Source organism: Cynocephalus volans, chromosome 14, assembly GCF_027409185.1.
Source record: "Cynocephalus volans isolate mCynVol1 chromosome 14, mCynVol1.pri, whole genome shotgun sequence".
Classification (NCBI taxonomy): Eukaryota; Metazoa; Chordata; class Mammalia; order Dermoptera; family Cynocephalidae; genus Cynocephalus; species Cynocephalus volans.
In genome coordinates this window covers 46195505-46211004 of record NC_084473.1, presented here as the reverse complement: position 1 = coordinate 46211004, position 15500 = coordinate 46195505, and positions in this window count along the sequence as shown.

The window sequence follows — 15500 nt, the reverse complement described above, 5'->3', positions numbered from 1 at the left end:
GTATTTTAGAAATCTGGATCAGTGCTGTCCATACAATAGCCAGTGGCCATACGTGGCTATTGAGCACTTGAAATATGATTACTATAAACTGAGATGTGCTATAAGTGTAAAATGCGTGCTAGATGTCAAAGACTTACAATAGAAATAATAATAATTTGGATATATTGGATAAAATAAAACACACCATTAAAATTTCACCTGTGTATTTTGCTAATCTATCTACTAGAAAATTTAATATTACATTGGTGACTTGCATTTGCAGCTCACGTTATATTTCTATTGGGCAGCACTGAGATCAATGAAGCCTCTTGGTGGTGGCTGGTGACCACACTGAGGTGCAAGGACAGTGCATTTGTCCCTGGAAGGAATGAAAACACTACTTCTCGACCAGTGGCAATTTACCCCATTCTCTCCAGGGAACATTTGGCAATGTCTGAAAACATTTTTGACTGTGATGACTCAGGGGTGAGTAGAGGCCAGGGATGCTGCTAAACAACTTACAATGCACAGGACAGCCCCGATAATAGAGTTATCAGGCCCAAAATACTAACAGTGCTGAAATTGAGAAACCCTGGATTTGGGGATTAGGAGGATTAGCATAGCAGGTGAGTTTCTCCATTCTCTCAAGAATGAGGGAACTGAGCAGGGAGGCAGGCAGGAGCATAAGGAGCTAGGATCAGTATCCAGACCAAGGGACAATGTGAGGACTAGTTCTCGAAAATGAACAGCATTGGTCTATTTATGAGAACTGGAGCACACTCCAGAGGCACAGTCCCATTGAGGGCCAAGAGCCCTGCATCACACACACGCACACTCTCTCCCATCCCATCCAAAGGTAGGCTAGTTCTTGGATACAGGTATTAGAGAAGGGCCAACACTGCTGGTCAAGCAGGTTTTGGGAGGAGAAAAGGCCTGCAGAGATGTAGAGCCAGTCAAGTCCTGACAAACCGAACAAATGAGATCAATTATATGATTTTTTTTCCCCCCCAGATTTTTCCAAACTCTGGACTGAGTGTCAGGCTCAGCACTCACTTATGTCAGGGCTCAGAGAACAGTCTTTTCAACCAAATAATAACAAATTGAATTTATAAAAAAGAGAATTGGCTGTGTGGATTAAACCAGCATTTTCCAGAGATGCTTTATTGGTTTCAATAGACTTTTATTATACATTTTAGAACACATTTCAAGTCAAACAGACAGCTAGGTTTTTGTCAAAGACTGACTTTCAGCTGCAAAATTTGAAATCTGTGATGTGTGCATATTAAACCATAGAGGCCTTCACATCAGAGGATGAAATGATTAAATTCTACTTCTGTTCCTGAGATACTGCAGCATGGGGGAAGGTGTATGTATTGTAAACAGTTTATTTTTAACCTGGGCTTGAGACAGAGTATTCTCTCTTGGTGTGCTTTACAACGAGGTTTCTAGTCTGTCTCTTCAGGTATTTGTCTGTATTGCATTGGTCTGTATCTGGTTATAAATGCTACGAAACAGGGTCATGGAATAGCATACCTGGGACACAGGTGCCTTAGTCACTGGAATCCCTTTGGGTCCCTCCACTGTGCCCGCTTCCTCGCCCACACTTTTCTCCTGCCTGTGCTCACCTCTGCACATAAGAGAGCTGGTAAAGAACAGGCAGAGGGGCATTACCGTCTCAGAGAAATCCACATTTTAAAAAAGAGGAATAAGGGCGAATGCAGGTGTCTTAATCTGTTCAGGGTGCTATAACAAAATCCATAGAGTGAGTGACTTTTAAACAACAGAAATGTATTTCTCACAATTCTGGAGGCTGGAAGTCCAAGATCAAGGTGCTGGCAGATTCTGTGTCTGGTGAGGGCCCACTTCCTTGTTCTCAGACGGCTGACTTTTCACTGTGTCCTCACATGGTGGAAGGGGTGAGAAAGCTCTCTAGGATATCTTTTATAAGGGCACTAATCTTACTTATGAGGGCTTCACCCTCATGACCTATGGCCTCTCAAAGGCTTCACTTGCAAATACTATAACACTGGGGATTAGGATTTAAAATATGATTTGGGGGGAGGACAAAAATATTCAGTATATAGCAGCAGGAATTAAAGAGAAACAAAAATGAGCACTATGGGATTGGAAAGGTCTGGGCTTGAGTCTGGACTTCATTCTCACTCTCATAGTTGAGTAATCATGAGCAAGTAACAGAACCTACATCTGCCTCAGTTCTACCATTGTAACGTAGGAGTCACAACACTTTCAAATTCTTGGGTTTATATGAGATTAACAAAGAGTGACCTGTGTTCAGATTGTGGACTCTGGAGCCACTGCATCTGGGCTCAAATTCTGGCTTTGGCACTTATTTGCTCTGCAACCTTGCACTTAGTTACTTCAGCCCCTATCTCCAAGGGTAGTGTGAGGACTAACAGAATTATGACATGTAAAGCACAGGGAGCTCTCTGATCCTGTACTATAATGTCATTTACTACTGTACAGGCCACAGAAAATACGGATGTGTTGAATTTAGACTAGGTCCAGAGGAGAATGAAGATCACAGGTCACAGTGGTGTAGAAAAGAGTATCTGGATATATTTCCTTGCTGTTTTATTTATTATGGTTTATTAAATAATTGCTCATCCTTAGGGTTTCCACTAACATCATAGATTTGGGGAATGTTGCTCCCTGACCTTGTACTAACTGTACAGACTTGGAAAAAACACTATACTCTCTGTGCCTCACTTTTTCAACTGCAAAATGAGAATAATCATCATCGTGATGTAGAATTATGAAGATTTAATAAAATATTAGTGAATAGCAAGTAGCAAGTCTCTATGGTAAGAAAGTGCTGGCATGTTTGAGGAATGAGGAGGCAGTGCAGCTGGAAGAGTGTGCAAGGTGGTGGGAGATGAAGTCATCCTAGAGAGCACATTATTTAGGGCCCTTGGGTCATGACAAAGATTTTGGTCTTTGCTTTGCCCTAAGTGAGATGGGATACTCCTATGGAGAATTTTAAGCAGAAAAGTGACAAGATCAGATATGTCTTATAGAGTATGTATTTGACTGCTGTGGGAAGAATAAACTCTAGGTAGCAGCAGAGAGACCAGGCAGGAGAATATGGCAATAATCCTGCCAAGAGATGACCATGGCTTGGACCAGAACATAGCAGTGGAGATGCCGAAAAGTGTTCAGGTTCCAGAAATATTTTGATTTAGAGCTGACAGCATTTTCTGATGGAATGGATGTGAGCTTTGAGAAAGAAGATTACTCCAAGGATTTTGGTTTGTTCACCTGAAAGGAAGAGCAGATGTTATAGAGGCAAACCAAGAAGTCAGTTTTGGAGACAGTAATTTTTAAGTACAACTACCAATGTTGAATAAGCCATTGGTATATGAGTCAGGAGTTCACAGGAGAGTGCATGGTTCAAGATATAAAATTAGGATTTTATTAGGATACAGATGGTATTTAGTGTTGTGTCCCTAGACAAGATCATCCAGAAGATGAGTATGGAGAGGGTGGATAAGATGTTAGAAGACTAAGCCGTGGGGCATATGAAACATGTACAGGTCAGAGACATGAGAAAAAATGTGCAAGAGAGATTGAGAAGCAGCAACCAGTGAAGTAGGAAGAGAACCAAGAGAGGAGGCTATAACTGAAGAAAGTATTATTTTTATTGAAGTGTGTCGATTGTATGTATTTATGAGGTACAGTTATATTTCAATACACCCATACAATGAGTGATGATTAAATCGGGGTAATTTGCATATACACATTGCAAAACTTAGTCATTTCTTTATGATGTGAAAATTTGATCTACTTTCTTCTACCCATTTGATAACATTCAGTAATTTATTGTTAATTATAAATGCCTGACTTGACTGTGCACCATTAGAACTTATTTTTCCTATCTAGCTGTAATTTTGTGTCCATTAAGCAGTCTCTCATTATCTCCACCTCCTCTGCCTATAGTAAGCATAGTTCTACTCTCTCCTTCTAAAAGTTCAACTTATCAATTATTTATTTATTTGAAGAAAGTATTTTAGGAAGAGACCATTCAACTATGTCAAATGTCACTGACTGATCTAGTTAGATTAGAACTGAAAAACAACCATTTGTCTTAGCAACATGAAGTTCATAAGAAATCTTGATAACAGCAGTTTGTATAAAGTGGAGGATTAACTGGAGTGAGGTCATTAGATAGACTGGGTAGTGAGATTGACTAGCCTGCTTACATATTAAAACATATCATAGAACTTCAAAAAGTAAGACAGGTTTCTACTGGCACATGCAAAGAAAGTCAAGCCAATATAACAAAATAGAATTTCCAGAAATAGATCCAAATATATAAGAGAACTCAGTATATGATAAAGGTAACATTTCAAAAATATATGGTGTTGAAATAAACTGTGTACCATCTGGAAAAGATAAAGTTGAATCCAACTTTATCTTTTCAAGATTTCCAATGAACTGCTTCGATGAAAGAAAAAAAAAAAGCTCTGAAAAAAATAAGATGAATGCCTTTACAAACTGGGAGTAGAGAAAATGTTTCTAACCATGACTCAAATTCCACAAGCCACGAAAAAGATTAATAAATTAGTCTAAACATAAATTTAGCAAATCAGTGTTTCAAAATAGACTGGAAAAGATATTTACAATATATACCACAAAGAACTAATCCTCTAATATAATTATAAATGAAAACACAATGATAATAACCAACAGTAAAAAAAAAATGACAAAAGATATAAACGGAGAATTCACAGAAAAAGAAAAATTAATAGCCCTTAAACATATGGCAAGACACTTACTCAAAAAAGAAGGAAAATATAAATTAAAAATGCACTATAGTAGCATTTATCATTACCTATCAGATGACAGCAATCCAGAAGTTTAACAGGATTCTCTGTTGGTGATGCTAAGGGATAACAACTTCTGCCATGTTTTGCTGGTGAGAGGGCAGCTTAGTGCAATGTCCGTGGAGGGTAATCCAGGAAAATTTATCACAATTACAAATGCATTGTATTGGTCTGCCATAACACAGTGCCACAAATTTGGTAGTTTAAAACAACAGAAATTTATTTCTTCACATTTCTGGAGACTAGGAGTCTGAGTCAAGATATTGACAGGCCCATGGAGAAGGCTGTGGAACAGAACTCTTCCTTGATTCTTGCTAGCTTCTGGTGGCTGCTGGAAATCCTTGGCATTCTTTGGTATGTAGACACATCATTCCAATCTCTGCTTCCATCTTTACGTCGCATTCTTCCCTGTGTGTCTCTTTCTAAATTTCCCTCTCCTTATAAGGAAACCAGTCATTGGATTAGGGTTAACCCTAATCCAGTAAGACCTCACTTAAATTTGATTAAATCTTCAAAGACCCTATTTCCAACTCAGGTCACATTCACAGGTTATGATGGTTAGGACTTGAATATATCTTTCTAAGGGACACCATTCAACTCACAACATACATTTTCTCTTTGAACCAGCAACCCCATTTGGGGGGATTTATTTTACACATTTATATCTATAATAGATTATGTATGCATAGAGTTATTGTAGCATTTTCGTAATCGCAATTGATTGAAAATAACCAGGTGGCTACAAATAAAGGCGAGTTAAACAAACCATGGAATATCTGCCTTGTGTAATGTGTATAGCTGAAGACATGATAAAGGAGAACTCTACGTACTAATATGCAATAACCTGTTGTATCTGTTGTTATGTGAAAACACCTGTTGTATCTGTTGTTATGTTAATGTGAAAGAAGTTTGCATTTTATGGTGCCTTTGGGGTGAGAAAGGGATAGAACAAGAATATACATTTACTTTGGTTCAATTGGCATAATCATTGGAAAGATACACAAGAAGTTTAATAAAATAGTTACCTGTTAGGGGAGGGAGAGGAGCCAGGAAGACAGAACAGAGATGGAAGGAAGACCTCTCATTACAAACTTTTTAATTGTTTTGATTTTTGAATTATGTGAATATATTACTTTTTTGAAATATTTTGTTAGTGTCTCCATGGAAACAATTAGAGAATGAGAGGAGAGGATTACAGAGTGTGAATACAGATATCCTTTCTACAAGATTGATGCTGGTGTTTTTCTACCAGAAAGTGTTAATGGAAGAATTTTAAACCAGAAGCAGAGATCATAATCTTTCTTTAAATGGTCCTTACACCTTGACTGAAAAGTAGAGGGGTTGCCTTTCAGTTGAACCATGCTCCCAGGAATGCAACCAAGTTGTAATATCACAGCTGCTGTCTTGATTACAGAGGTTGCCATTTACTGTAAATTGCATCTTGATTTCAAAAATGTTAAAATGTGAAAAGCTATGAGTCCCAGAATGGGTTAAATGTGGTAGCGTAATTGTAAGGTGGCAACATGTTCCCATTTGAAGTTTATGATCCTGGAGTTAAAATGGACCCAGCAAGCCTGTGTGTTTCTACTCATATTCAGCTGCCTGGGGTCAGGCTAAGAGTAGGTAGACAGTAGGATTTATCCAGCACTGGAGTTGTACCAGGGATAATGGCTGAAAGGAGAGAGGAGAAAGGGAGCTGAGGGAAATGCAGGGAGAGATTATCAAGGGGATGGAACATAAGCTGGGTAAGGAGGGGAGCAGTAAGTGACACGTCAGTGACAGATTTCTCTGTGTATGTGGTCTATTTGCACTTCTCGCATGTATTTATTTATTTGCCAAGTATTTATTCACCTCTACATGTGCCATTCACCATCATAAGCATTGAGGATGTGATATTGAGCGGGACAGAAAAGTTCCTTCTGTCATCAAGTTACATTCTGGTCAGAAAGAAACCAAACTTTCATAAACAACAAATGTAAACAACAAAAACAAATAAATAAGAACAAATCAATTAATGCTCCGAGATATCCAAAAAATTAAAATAGGGCAATGTGAGAAAGATTAGTTGGGCAGCTAATACATTTAGGGCTCTAAAGAAAAGCCTCTGTACGAGGTGATATTTAAGCTGAGATCTGAATGACAAGAATGATTTGGCCATATAAATATCAGGGAGAATAAAGTGTCCCAGGCATAGGGAAAGGCTATATGCAAAGGTCCTAATAAGGGAGACTGTTTAAGTTTGAAACACAGAAAGGAAGTGTAGCCAGAGCGTGGCAGCTGAGGTGTAAAGTGGGGAGATAAAATAGAAGCGAATGGGTCCCGGTCATGTAGAGCTCTGTAAGTCATAAGGTGTTTGGGTTTTGTTCTGAGTGTGCATGTTGTGATATGCTCTGGTTTGCATTCATAAATGATCAGTCTAGAAGCTATGGAATACATCTGTAGAACACATAACAGTGGAAGTAGAAAGGCCAATTAGGAAGTTACTGTAATAATATCGGTAAGAATTCATGGTGGTTTGGTTATGGAGATTGGGAGAAATAAACAGATTTAAGATAAGTATTCAACATTTTGCTCTTTTACAGTGGTCAATGCTTTATCCCTGCAAAGGGTCACATGTAATAGGTCAGAGAAAAATTATTCAGGGAGAGGGGTGAATGCTTGACTCCAACATTTGAATACTGCCCTGTATTGTATTTAATCACCACCCCCTTTAACTGTGAGTCCCAGAGGGAACTTTAGGCATATTCATTTATGACAAATGGTTTCATTTTATCAAAAGCTTATTGAACTGCCAATAGGGAATCTACTCAATTGCCTGAAAGGATGGAAGAAGGAAGGAAAGAAACAAGGAAAGAATAAAGGGAAAAAGGAGAGGTTGGAAAGACGTCAAGATCCCCATATATAGAACTTTGTGGGGGAAAGAATAAAGTGAATAAGTAGCTCGGTTTTCATTTGGTAATTGTACACCAGTATTTTTAACATTCAGCATGGCCTTCTCAGAGGAACATTTGCCAAAAGGGAGCATTTCTATTTCTCTGAGAAATGCTAAGCACACACTTGTCCTAATTTTCTCCGGTTGTGTGTGGCGGCATCATGACATACTCTAAACAATGTGGGCACTAATGCTCATGAAAATCACTGCACTGCCTTTGAGATCATTGGATTTCACCACCCACACTAACTTTTAATATGAAGGATAACATGTCTTTGCATAGGATGGGAGGAGGTAAAAGAAAAGACCCCCAAAGATATGAGGAGCACTACCAAGCTACTAATGACATAAATATTGACTATGCCTTGGTCTGGAACAACACTGCAGAAAAGCCTTTGTAATAACAGACTGAAAAGAAAAAGAAAACAGCTTAAGTTGAAAATTACTCAAGTACATTCTAAGGAATAAAAACACACATCAGCTCAGTGGCTTTCAGTGGAAGTAGTGGACATAGTCTTGGTAGGGAAATATGCCTTTAAACATTTTCCTGAAGGGCAGCCAACTGTGGAATGCTGGTCCCAATATCCAGCTGCATCCTTCTGAAGAGGAGTCTGGGAGGAAATACAGAGATATTTGTACCTAGGGACTAGTCTTTACATAATTTAAATGTGCTGTGAACAGCCACACCTATGCGATTGCTGTTCATAAGTCCATTATTAGTAATTAGAATTAATTCTAACCTCAGCAGGATAAGGCTGGTATATAATTTTATTTCCCATGCCTTTAGAATGGCTTGGAAAAATTCCTCCATTTGGCCTCAGTGACTCACGAGTTACAGAAAGAATGATACTCATAGCTTTATGAAAAGTATCAGATTGGAGACAGGATGCCTTCAAACTCAGACATTTCTCATTTATAGGATTTTAGGGACTGTACTAAGAATGAATCACAGCAGGTTATCACTGATATTTTCTGGAGAGGATATATTTTGATGATATAAATTGAAGCTATAGGTTAATCATTGAGCAAAATTGTAATGCTGGTGAATTGACTAAATCTCCATGCATGAAATTTGTTTCAGAAATATATATCCTGTCAGAATACCCCCCTGAAACTGACCAGAGTTGTGATATTTGATCTAGTGCTTAACCATGTGCCTCTCCATGAAATACAGCATTCATTTTAAGAGTTGCCAATGCCAAGTAGCAAAAACACAAGCTGAGAAATGTTATTAGAACGTGCTGTGATGAGATTAAAACAGGCAGGATTGAGGGTAACTAGAACCAAATTAAAATGGCACCAGTGGAGATAGGTTTATGCTAAAAAATGGCAGCAGGAAATGCCTCCTTCACAATACAAGAAGCTACAGGGGAGGAAGCAGGAGAAAGGGCTCTTTCAGCATCTCACCATTGAGAATGGTTTTTCAGTACCAACATCTTCATAAATGCCACCTTCAGCTAATTTATTGTAACTAAGACTCTTCACCTGACCAAACTTTAGTCAGGCTTCTGAAGCTTCTCCTAGGCTCCTCTGGGCACTTCCTTATATAATCCAGTTTTAGTGAGAACCTGTAAAGTCAGGTTAGCAAGAACCCCCCCACCCTTGATATCTGATTACCCTCTGTATTTGATTGTTAAATTTTCAGGAATTTGGCAAGTTGGTTGTTAAACAGGGTCATATTTAAAATTAAATTATATAAATTTACAGCTAAATAAAATATATTTAAAACAAATTCTCAAAACTCATCACTTCCTAATTAAGTTATTACAATTTACTATTATTCAAATTGGATATGGTGAGAGTATCTGTATCCCAGTGTTGGGGTGGAAAAGGGGTGAACCCTTTCCTCCTCATCATCAAGGTCACAGCTGACACCCACATAACAAAGACAGGTTAACAAGAGAAAAGCATAACAAGTTTATGTGATCACAGTTTTATGTGACATGGGAGACTTCAGATGGAAGACCCAAAGATCCAGGGTGAGCTATATATTTGTATGCTTAGGTTTGATGAAGCACGGACAGCAGTGTAGAAGTATGATTGGACAGAAAGGGTCTGATCTAATAGTAATAGACTGATGGGGGAACCCAGCAAAGCTTGACTGTTCAGATTTTTCTTGACCTCTCTCTGTAGCATTCCTTCTTTCCAAGTATGGAGCAGAACGCTCTCTGGAATGAAGGTCTTATGTCCTGCAATCAAACAAGGCAGGTCACAGAAACTCTTTAAGGCCAGTTCTTACACAGAAAAGTGGCAGAAAGGTAGAGTCATAATTTTAGGTTTATGACTGGCCTTGGGGAAGAATGATTCTAGTTTCTATGGCTTACCCTGGGGGAGAATGAGACTGAGAGACAGAAGGGCAGGAGAAGGTCAGAGAGAAATTTTGCTTCTGAGGCTTCATTTGAGGCCTTCATTTTGGGGCATTCTTTTCTGAGCCCCAACAGCAGAAATAAGAAAACCCTATAGTTGGGGTTTGATTTATTGCCTTGTTGATTGTCTAGATTTTTAAAAGTGATGGAGAAAATAGTCATGATGCACATTTAAGTTATGTATGTCATTCTGTAGTTGTCACCTTGTTAATAGCACAAAAAATTGAGGAAATATTCTTCTAGTATTCAAAAACATCTGATTCAACAAAAAAAATTCTCGTGTAATTGAGAAATAAATAAATTTCTGATATACATTTTCATTGTTTTACTTTCATCTTTCTCTTAAATGTAAAGGAAATTTTCAGCTAATATTCCTATTGGAATTACCCTTATTCATCAATTGCAGCCATAGGTTGTTTATAGATAAAATAACTCAACAAAAATCAACAAAAACAGTTTATGCTGATCAATTGGCTTTATAGAATTTACCATAAAGAGTACTGTTTACGTAGCTATTATTTGTAAGTTGTATGCTACACGTCCTTTATATCAGTAAAATTCATAATAAACACGCACGTGTGTGTGTGTGTGTGTGTGTGTGTGTGTGTGTGTTATGGGAAAGCCGGTTGTTAAACATACACTGTTAACACAGTAAAGATAGAGCAGATATTACCAAAAGTAAAATTCCCAAAGACCCAGAAAATGAGACCTGAAATGGCTAAATTACCATATTTAAAATGTACAAGTATAGAAGTAAATCTGGGTCACAGGAAACCTAAAAATAAAAGAATTAACAGACGCTAGTCAAAGCAGGTAGAATTGATCAGTGTTCTTGTTTTTTTTTTTTTTTTGAGAACACCTTTTCTTGTATTTATCTCTCTTCACAGAAAGTATTAACTCAAACAATTAATATTTCTTAGGTAATTACTATATATCAGATGCTATGCTGAACAGATTACATGGAACATCCATTTAATAACCACAAAAACCCAAGGAGTCGTTATGGTTATCCCCATTTTTTCAGATAGAAAATAGAGGATCCGTATGATGTGAGACAACCTGCTCAAAAACACAAGCTACTAAGTCTGTCTCCACTGCCCAAACTTTTAAACTCTACGCTGGTCATTATTCCTGGAGGGTTTTTTAATACCAGAAAGAGGAAGTGTTTATCACTTCTATTGAAAAAAAGCAATAACCAAAAAGACAGGTTCCTTCCAAAATTTTAATCTACCTTACTAGCCCTTATCTATCACTATTGACTTTTCAACAAGCTATTCTGTCCACCTCACCTAATCTTTTACATAAATGTGTCCAGTTTTCTATCTCTTTGATTTTATTTTCAGGTGTGCTTCTGAATACCCTGCCCTCACAATTCCCAATTCCAAATTCTACCCATCCTTTAGAGTTCAATTTAAATGCTATCACCTCTCTGGAGTCCTTGATTTTTCTAGTTTGGAAATAATTCACTCAAATCATTGTATTTGTATCTCTCTTGTAGCACTTAACCACTTTCCACATTGGATTAGGCAGCCTTTCCTACGATAAAATCTGAAAGAACTCTACTCTCTGGTCCTACGACCTCCAACACCATTAGCATATCAAAGACTTTATGAAGCCCAGTGATAAGAAACTTTCTTTAACTTCATTTTCCCAGTGTTACCTCTTTTATTTCACCCTGGAACCCATTTTCCCCCAAATACTCATTAGCACCACATGGCTCTAATGCTCCAAAGGGACCACAATTTAGCAAATACTGAAATATATTCTCTCTCCTGCTACAGGGCAGAGAATTGACCATGGATGTAAAGACATAACCCTAGATTTTGTTTGTCTGTCATTCAGAGATACCCATTGCTTTGCGTAGAAGAACTGAGGAAATATTGGTTGAATAAACAAGCTTTATACTTGAGTTAAGAGAATGTAAATAGCCACAGACAGAATGCAAATTCTACATACCCTTCCACAAAGCTTGTTTTTGGGAGCACTCACCTGTAAGTATCCAACTGGTTAGCATCCCTATCATGAAATTAGGCCAAAGAGCATCTAAGCAATGAACGAAGGACATCACAAGGCATGTAGCTGATTTCTCCTCACTTGAGAAATTGCTTGAGTATATTGCTCAAGTAGGAGAAGATGATAACAAAGATTTAGGAAATATCAATATGCCCTGTCATTACTCCAAAAGTATCTCCCCCACTGACCTGCCAGAAGGTTAAAATGCATATAGAGGTTTTTTCCTTTGGTTTAGGCTTCCTCCTTGGTCCTCTTAATTGCAATATTCCTTGGTAGGAGGCTCTCATTCTATACCTAACCATTTTATTCTACAGTCCTCTTTTTCTCCAGATTGGAGAGAGAGAGCTGCAGGAGACAATGGGTGCCTTCTATCGCAAGTCTCCTGGAAGAAAAAAAGATTTAGAAAATGTCCTCAAAGGACTAACTTATCCAATGTCACAAGTTTCTCAAATGTGTATGTGGACTGGTGTGAAGCTGTGTGTAAGAGAATTTCTTCCTTTTGAAACTACTTTTCTAGCTGGTGACAAACATGAAAATTTCAAAGTTAGAATAAAATTTTTCTTAATAACAACATTATTTTCCCTTTACCTTGACCCAGAGCTGCCAGGAAAAATGCTCAGTAGAAAAGTAAGAAAACTGCAGACACAGTGAACCCAAGTTCAGTACAGTCTAGCAAAATGATGGAAAAATGAATCTTCATTACCAATTACAGGCTGCCTGCTGTGCTCTCCGAAAAAATGATCATATCTGTTATCTTCTAAAAGCAAGTCACCAATGCATGCTCCTCCCCTGTCCACCCATCTGGGCAGCATCTCTCCTGTCTTGTGTCCAAACACAATCTTCTCCACCATGATTTATGGTTTAGAAAGAAGAGGATTGCTGGATGAATTGTATACATGGGCAGAAGGGAACCCAGACAAATGAACAAGAGAAGGAAACAAGGGATGAAGTGAACAGGAAAAAAAATTGGAGCAGCTATTAAATAATTCAGGACAATTGCCCAAAGGATAACAGACACTGAATGGGGATGGAGGAAATAAATAGATCAAGGTTTATAGCAGAAGGAGAAAATAGAATGGAAAGACGAAAAAGATGAAAGAGCTCACCCAAGGGAGAAAAGCAAGAAGGCATCGCTAGTCCTGGCAGGAATATTAATAACTGCATATACAATAAAAACGAAATAGCTCAGCATTTCCTGACACCCTCTGAAGCGGCCCTTGGCAGGGGCTTCTTATGAGTCACGTATTTATCATGCCTTTGGAAAGCTGATTTTCCTGGCCCTGTTAGAGGGCCTTTGGGGCAGTTAAGTCCTGTGATGGTGGGGCAAAAAGGGTCTTCTGGAAGTAGTAACCTCTGGCTGAGGACAGAAAGAAAGGAATTTTAGATTTCCTTCTAGACTCGAGATATCATCCATTCTGAAGGTGAGAGTGGGGCCTGAGAATGTGGAGTCTAGCCCAGCTCAACATTTTAACCCAGCCAGAGTTAAATAAGCATGATTTCCCACGTTGTGGATGGTGTTCCACTGTCTAGAAAGTATTCAACTATGGCTATTTTGTTTTCTTTGAGTAACAAATGCAATAAATATGAGACAGTCAGTGAGAATGCAAAATTACTTGGCAAGAGGGAATCTATGCAGGAAAGATATCCTGTGATGGTCCTGAAAATGGGAAGTTAGGAGAGCAAATTATTCAGCAGACATTTATTGAGCACCTCCTGTGTGCCAGTCTCTGTCTTTTTCAAAGTGAGTGAAGTGGGAAATCTGGAGTGGAGACTGTAATGTGCATTTTAGAAAACACTCATGCTGTTCCTGGGGTGATGATCTTCTGGCCATTTTTCTGGAAACATGAGCAGTGTTTCTCAACCTCTTTTCAATTATGACCCAAGGAACCTTTTTAGACATTTTCTCCTAATCATACTTCACCATGAAATTGTAATACCACAGATATACTGTGTATGTTTATGTGCTGTGGCCCTTTTAATGTCTACATTTTTTTTCATCTTTTAGGAATCAATACTCCCTCTTGAGAGAGGCATTTCAGCCCTGTTGAGTATCACCCGTGTTCTGGGGGTTCAGTGATAGATGAGACCCACATAGACAGCTCAATTGGGTTCAACAAATATGCACTAAGCACAAATTATATGTCAGACACTGTGCTAGACCTTGGTGGCACTAGATGCATAGATTTGTAAATACATAATCCCTATCTGGCACTCACTGGTAGACAGAAGTAGTAAACAGACAATCCCAACATAATACAATGAATGATAGAATAGAGTTTAGCACAGATGCCCTTGTTCCATAAAGGAAGGTTATCAGCCCAGATGGAGGTTGAAGGATGACAACCTAGAAGGGCATGTAACTTGATTCATGAGGTTGAGAAAAGTTAACCAAAGAAAAGTGGGTAAATTAGTCTTCACAGAGGATGTAGATTTTAGAATGGTTCTAGAATTAGGCCTAGGATTGGGACAGACAGCTGACAGCTGTTTAAAATTTGTTGGGTATTAGAAGATAAACTTGGAACCAAGAAAGGTTTCTCCCTTTATGAATGTAATTGGCTCATGTGTACAGTGAATGTTCAACCTAAGAAACTTTTTACAAATCCACTTTTATAAATAGGATAAGGTTGGTGCGCATGTGTGCGTATGTGTGTATGTATGTATACCAATTTTGCACAGTACTAGACACCTAGCAAGCACTATGTTAAGTATGGGGTTTTAGATTTACTAGTGTGTTTTTATGAATGTTGGTGAGCAGACCCCACCCTACCCCCAAGCATGTTAAGTCCACAGCATGTCTTGCCTTTTGTCTCCACATGTCAGTAAACAGCCAGGTGGTAAGTAGCAAAGTCACCCAGGAAGCAACACACCCTGGATGTGGCACAGCTGTCTAAAGCTGAGATTCCTTCCTCTCTCACATCAGAGGAAAATGGAGAACTATTAAGCATATGCCAGATTAACAGACACAAAACAGAACTATCCCAGGTATCTTGGGATGTATGTTTGCCCCACTTGAAAAGGCAGTAGAGTATCTGTGTTTACCGAACTCATTCCATATAACTTTTGGTCGTTGTTGTTAAGCTAAGCTTCTATAAAAGAAACTTTAAGAATGATACTTGTGCAAGAGGAGAAAGTATGGTGTAGCAGAAAGGGCACAGTTATCACAGGCAGACAGACAGACTTAATTACAAGAACCCAGCTCTGCCAGATACTAACAAATATTAGAGCTGTGGTTCTCCAAACCTGGTCCCCAGACTAGCAGAGTTAATATCATCTGGAAACTTATTAGAAAGGTAAATTCTATAAATGCTGGCGAGGCTGCGGAGAAAAAGGAACTCTCATACATTGTTGGTGGGACTGCAAAATGGTGCA